Source organism: Coenobita brevimanus, chromosome 103 (assembly GCF_032717465.1).
Source record: "Coenobita brevimanus isolate Jiangsu-jjx chromosome 103, ASM3271746v2, whole genome shotgun sequence".
Lineage (NCBI taxonomy): Eukaryota > Metazoa > Arthropoda > Malacostraca > Decapoda > Coenobitidae > Coenobita > Coenobita brevimanus.
The window spans coordinates 14,055,057-14,062,155 of NC_137056.1; the positions used below are offsets into that span (position 1 = coordinate 14,055,057).

The 7,099-nt window shown below is 37.8% G+C and overlaps 1 non-coding gene across 1 annotated transcript; it reads left to right on the forward strand.

Annotated features, from left to right (window-relative positions):
• Positions 1-2,606: 2,606 nt before the first annotated feature.
• TRNAW-CCA (transfer RNA tryptophan (anticodon CCA)) lies at positions 2,607-2,678 on the forward strand. Its single transcript has one exon. It is a non-coding gene; the product is annotated as a tRNA-Trp (tRNA).
• Positions 2,679-7,099: the final 4,421 nt, after the last annotated feature.

The following is a 7,099-nucleotide window of genomic DNA, read 5'->3' on the forward strand; positions in this document are numbered from 1 at the left end:
CGATGAAGAAATATGCATACAATGTAAGATGTCTCACAGAAGATTACAAACTTGATAACCTGATGACTGAACTTGAAAACATTAGTTGGGATACTGTAGGTTTGAGTGAGATCCGCAGAAAAGAAGAAAAAGTAATTCAGCTCGAAGACAGCAAACACCTATTTTACTACAGAGGAAAGGAAAATGAAAGAGTTAGTGGTGTAGGATTTCTAATTAACAGAAATCTTGCAGACAACGTTGTTAAATTCAGCAGTGTATCTAACAGAGCAGCATTTGTTGTCATTAGACTATGCAAAAAATATACCATGAAAGTCATACAAGTATATGCACCAACTTCTCAAAGCCCAGATGAAGAAATAGAAACATTCTATGATGACATCTCCCAGATTATGGAAGAAGAAAAGACAACATATACTATACTCATGGGAGACTTCAATGCAAAAGTTGGGAAGTCGAAAAATGAAGAAGCATATATGGAAAAATTTGGAGTGGGAGAAAGGTATGAAAGAGGAGAAATGCTGGTAAATTTTGCTGAAATGTTTAACATGAGAATATTGAAAATATTCTTCCACAAAAGAACAGGAAGAAAGTGGACCTGGAGAAGCCGAAATGGAGAAAACAAAAAATGAAATCGACTTCATTATAACAAATAAAAATAACACGATCACAAATGTCACAGTTATCAACAAAGTAAATATAGGTAGTGATCATAGAATGGTGGGTTGCATAGCCAGATTCAATTTCAGAAATGAAAGAAAGAAGATGATTGAAGAAAAACAAAATATGCCCAATAATAGTAAATGAAAACAAAGCAGCCTTTCAGTTGGAAATAAGGAACAGATTTCAGACTCTAAGTAACGCTGAATATGACATTGATGAGCTGAATGACAGACTAACAAAAGAGCTAAGAGAATCAGCAGAGGTAGTAGGAAAACCTAATATAACCAAAGCCAAGAAGTATTCAAACAAGACACTCGAGCTTATGAAAAAACGAAAGGAAATGAAAGTAAAGACAATGAAAGACGAAATAGAACGAGCAGAATTAAATAAGCTTATCAACAAAAGACAAAGAGAAGAAAAAAGAAAGAGAAACAGGGATCAGATCAAAGAAATCATCAAAAATGGAAAAAGTCTGAAACAGGTCAGAAGTAAAATGGCACAAGGAAAGCAACAAATGACATTACTGAAAAAAAAAAAAAACGGTGAAATCATTAAATGCAGAGATAAGATGGTGAAAAGAGTTGAAGAATTTTACAAAGAACTGTATGCATCAAAGACAGCAGTACCAATAGCTAACTTTTCAGTTGACACAAGTGAAATACCTGAGGTAACACCAGACGAAGAAATATTTGTCTTAAAAATATGAAAAGAGGGAAGGCTCCCGGAGAAGATGGAATAGTAACAGATTTACTGTTGGATGCCGGAGTAGAAGTACAAAATAGGCTTGCTCACTTATTTACCCACTGTATAAAACTGAAGAAAATTCTCAAAACATGGTGTAATGCGATAGTTATTTTACTCTACAAATATATATATATATATATATATATATATATATATATATATATATATATATATATATATATATATATATGAGCCTCCTCTAACCAAGGGCATGTCTGAGAGTGCATTGTTTGAAACATTCGTGACAAATGTTGCCTCTCCACCAAAATATCCGTGTCACACTCAAGCCGTGGAGCGTCACATCAATCTTATGACCCAGGCCTCAAAACATGTGATTGGAAACGAAAGAAGAGATGGGTGTGTTAAAGTACAGATCGAATCAAGACAACTAATGCCCTCATACAACACAAAGAATGACTACAAATCATTAAAAAAAACAAATGCCTATTGGATGGGAGGATGGGATGGGCATGGTGTGGGTCCAAGCAGCTTTCCTCCTCGTGGTGGACCTGGGTAGAGTGGACTTTATATTAATGGTTAAGAAAATATAATTAAAGAGACACTGTGTCAAACTCAAAATAGGCCAAAGGCCGTAATATCAGTAAAGTTCACTCTAGCTGAAAGCTGCAAACTTAACGTTTTTTTATGACAGAAATTTCGTATTTAATATTAAAAAACAAGCTCTTGGTGACACGTCTTAAAACTGACACAGGAAGTTGATATTTTAACAATAAGTTTGTCTCATTATCCTACAAAAAAGTACACCCTCACCGATCCGAGTTCTGTGATTTATTTTTTCGGGTGTTTTCATTCCACCCTAATATATATATATATATATATATATATATATATATATATATATATATATATATATATATATATACACACACACACACACAGATAGATACATAGAAAGATAGACAGATAGATAGGTAGGTAGATAGATATACCGTACACGAGAGAGAGAGAGAGAGAGAGAGAGAGAGAGAGAGAGAGAGAGAGAGAGAGAGAGAGAGAGAGAGAGAGAGAGAGAGAGAGATGTAATTCAATTAATATTCATGATCTCTGGATAAATGGTTAGGTTGTATGCAGTATTCAGACTGATTGTGGTGGGAAAAAATCACAGGTGACAAGTGGCATTTCCCACGCGCTACCTGTCACATGTATCAACACACCTTAATGTCCATCCAGGCACCTTAAGTGGCCTCGTGGCGCAATGGTAGCGCGTCTGACTCCAGATCAGAAGGCTGGGTGTTCGAGTCACTCCGGGGTCAAAAGTAATTATTTTAGGAACGAAAAATAACGATCAATCGATAGCAACAGCTGTGGAATGAAAAAAGAAAAATACAGCAGTACCAAGGAACCAATCAGTGCAGAGGTGATGTAAATCTGGAATGCCATGGAAGAAGCAAAACAGTCATTTACTACCACAGTAACACAAAGTACAAACAAGCGACAGAGTCAATGTTTACTCGGTAGTACTGTGACTGGTAGTAGTATCTTGGTTGTCCAAGTAAATTCCTGTAAGACACTTATGTCTTTTTATACTTTGTTCTCACTGTTTTAGGCAGTTTAAAAGACACGTTTGTAATTCGGAATTCTAGATCTAATAACCTTCATTTATTCCATCTCTCAGGGAGCTCTTAAGTTGAATGAAATTATCTGATAGCAATGAGAACGAAATATATAAAGACGTCATCATACTGACGGGGTTAATTGGACATGCCAAGCCAGGACAGGTCTTTTATGCGGTAAATTTGATTATTTGTGGCTATTATTTTGTTTATAGTTAACTCCTTTTACCCCATTTTCATTCTTGCCACACAAAACGAAACCTGTTACGTATATGGGACGCCTTTCGAAATGAAGAAGACAAATTTATACCCAACTACTCCCTTCTACATGAAACGCATGTAGTAAGTTGAATAAAAACGTATTAAGCACACTAGAATTAACTCTAAAAAATTTAACGAATCCGGCTGTTAAACTGAGAAACGCAGCGAGGCATATATTGTATTTCTTCTCACTTTTGCGACAACTAATGTAATTCTGATTATTGTTCTGTTTTTCGAGCGGGTGTTAGGGATGGAGTGTTTTTGTTGTTATTATTATTATTTTTCTATGCAAGGAAGGAGCCAAAGGCAAGGGGCCTGCAAACTGCTGCCTCCAAGAAAAACAAAAACAAAGACAAACCAACAGAGAGCCAAATTCAGGATTCATTTATTTCGAGATGCCTGGATATCCTGCGTTTGAAAGACTGAAGATCGTAGGCAGTAGGAAAAACAGACAGAAGGAGACAATTCCAGAGCTGACCTATTACATACATGAAGGACTGGGAGTAGCGGTTAACTCTTGCATTAGAGAGCTGGACAGAAAGGGGATGAGAGTTTGTTGCTAGACGGGTGCTATGTGCCCGCCGTTGTGGTGAAGGGATGGAAGCAGACAGTTCAGAGGAGCAGTGGTCATTGAAGGAGCGATAGATAAGAGATAAAGATGCAACAGTGCGGTGAAGAGACAGAGGTTGAAGGGAGCCACGAAGAGGAGGAGAGTTAATGAGATGAAAAGCTTTTGACTTCACCGTGTTGAGATGAGCTGTATGTGATGAGCCTTCCTACACATGAGAGTTGTACTTTATGTATGGGCGAATAAAACCCATGTATAAAGTCAACAACTGTGCAGGGGTAAAGAAGGTATGGAGTAGGCTTAGCACAATCAATCTCTTGGAAGCAGATTTTACATGAGTGGTAATATGTTCTTTGCAAGATAAATCTTGCTGAAAGATGATGCAGTATTAGCTGGCTATTGTTAAAAACTAATGACGACTCCTGTGGGAGATTTTTTCGGGTTGATAAATATAAGAACTCAGTTTTGGTCGCATTGAAAACAACAAGTTTATTTTTACCCCAATCAGAGAAATAAACCAAGTCAGACATTAGGTGTGCCCTAGCCTCATCCCTTCTTTGTTGAAGCAACTGCTGAGATGGACGCTGTGGGAAGTGAATGGATAGGCCAAGGGTGGAGTCATCACCGTAAGTGTGGATAGGGTTAGATGTACTGTTTAGAAGGTCATTGATGAATAAAAGGAAGAGTGTTAGAGATAGGACAGAGCTCTGAGGAACACCACAATTGATAGCTCTAGGAGAAGAACAGTGGCAGTCTACAACAGCAGCTATAGAACGACCAGAACGGATGTTAGAGATGAAGGCACAGATAGAAGGATAGAAACGGTAAGTTGGTAGTTTGGAAATTAAAGATCTATGCCAGACTCGATCGAAAGCCTTTGAGATGTCGAGTGCAATGGCAAAGCTTTCGCCATAGTCCTGAGAGGAGGATGACCAGTAGTCTGAAGGTATATGAGAAGATCGCCAGCGAAGCGTCCCTGGCGGAACCCATACTGACAGTCAGAAAGAATGTTGCGATATAAAGGAAGCTTTAAAATTTTTTGTTAAGAGGAGACTCGAAATCTTTTGAAATACATGATATTAAACAATTGGACGATAGTTAGACGGCTGGGAACAGTCACCCATCTTTGGGACAGGCTGAATGAGAACAAACTTCCAGCAAGAAGGAAAGAAGCACATTGATAGACAAAGGCTAAAGAGTTTAACTAGGCAGGGTGTAAGCACAGAAGCACAGTTCTTGAGGAGGGATCTCATCAGGCTCTTAAACTCTGATTCTGGGAGACCGGGATCAAGTGTCAGGTAAACCGCCTCCCCTTTTTTCTTCTCAGTTTTTGTTAAAACTCATTTTTCTTTGCACAGACACATGCGTGTTCTGGTGACAGCTCCAACAATAGAGAATAATATTCACCACTTTTGGATACTTACTTATACTCTGTTCTTGCTTTCTCCATATTTTATTTTATTTTTTTTTTTTTTTCAGATTTACAAACACTCCTTGATCTATAGAGCTAAGATACAGTCTTCAGTAACCTATTCAGTGTACAAGGTGACCTCCAAACTTAGCAACCCTGTCTAACGGTTACAAAAAGAAAAAAAATCCGGAAATCCTGTGATCCATTGGGTTAAGAATATTTTATGCTGTTCTTGCTAAAGACACATTCTTTGCGCTAAACTGCGCATTAAAAGACATCACCTTGACTTCTCTTTGTCATGGCTGCATTAGTTTTTCAAATTGTGATAAGTATTAACTATCAGTCATTCTTCTAACAGACAATTATATTTAACTTGGCAGTTTAAAGCATAATCCTGCAACTCATTCAGGACGTGATCGATTTTACGTATTTTCTTCGTGATACTCTCAGATAATTATAAGTAACGTACGATTTACTTGACATCGTCTGAGTGTTATGATTCATTGTGTAATACAAGTAGAGTGTGAGTTTAAACAGATGACAGGAAGAAAGCAGACATAAATATTTAAATTACTTTGGCAGTGTTGACTTGGTAGAACTTCTTTATAGAGATGTTTATGTTGGATATTACACCTTCATATTGTAGTGAATGGTATCATTATCTTCTTGCTTTCAGCATAGTTTGCATCACTGACAAACATTACGAAGTTATAAATGACTAAACTGAATAAGCAGATCAGGATAACATGTTACGAAATGATTTAAACCTGAATGAAGGAAAACTAGATTGTCAGTGTCATGTTATTCCCCTCGACATGGTGGGGTCTGGGACTAGGCTACCGGTGGCCAATACATTTAAGAGAAGAAGACTACAGTACTATCCTTGGTTACGCAATCGAAAACTCTCCAATCACCTCTTGAAAATCGAAATTATGCAAGACCTTGTCTGTTACTGGAACACTCTAGTGTGAAAATCCACTGAATTCCCTTTAATACGCCTCCGTCATCAAACAATTTTCTTTCCCCCCAAATAGGCGGAGAAGTCGATGAATGCTGTGTCCAATCAATCCAGTTCAGAAAGTCTCCCGTAACGTAGGTGCAGCCGTCTGGAAATAGCAACTGTACAATGAAAAGCTCTTTTCTGATTTTCCCTCCCACCCATTCCTATTCAAATCTCGATGCGTTGTGGACGAACTTTCATCAAACCTTCAGGAAATAGCAGCTATTTGGATATGTGACGATCATTACTTTTAGAAGGGATTTGATAAGAAAACGACCGAATACCATCCGCCATATTTTTTATGATGTGGAAAGGCTTTTTGATAAACACTGCGGCTATATTTCGATGAGTTTTGCTAATTTTTACCTCCTGCCTTTAGGAGGGCAAAATGATATTTTACTGTGTTTCTCTATGTGTGTGTGTGTGTGTGTGTGTGTGTGTGTGTGTGTGTGTGTGTCTGTGTGTGTGTCTGTGTGTTGTTTCGCAATATAACACAAAAAATGTTCTGGTTCATTACAGATGTTGATAGGAAAGGGTGGGTGTTTACTATCTTCATTAGAAAATTCTTAGACCCTAACATCTAAAGAGATCTTTTCTCTTTTATTCCTATTCTCACCAGACATTTTTGTCCAGGTGAATGTAGACTTATGAAACTGGAAATATTACATGTAGGTTTCATACACCGTTTCATTTCAAGGGACTCTCCTCTATAAAATAAAACAGTCGGTCTGTTGCTAACTTTATGTAAACGTCACTGTGCTAAAGATTTTAGGGGAGGAGAGAGGGTTGGTACTGGCTCTTAAACTCTGATTCTGGGAGACCGGGATCAAGTGTCCGGTAACCCGCCTCCCCTTTTTTCTTCACAGTTTTCGTTAAAACTC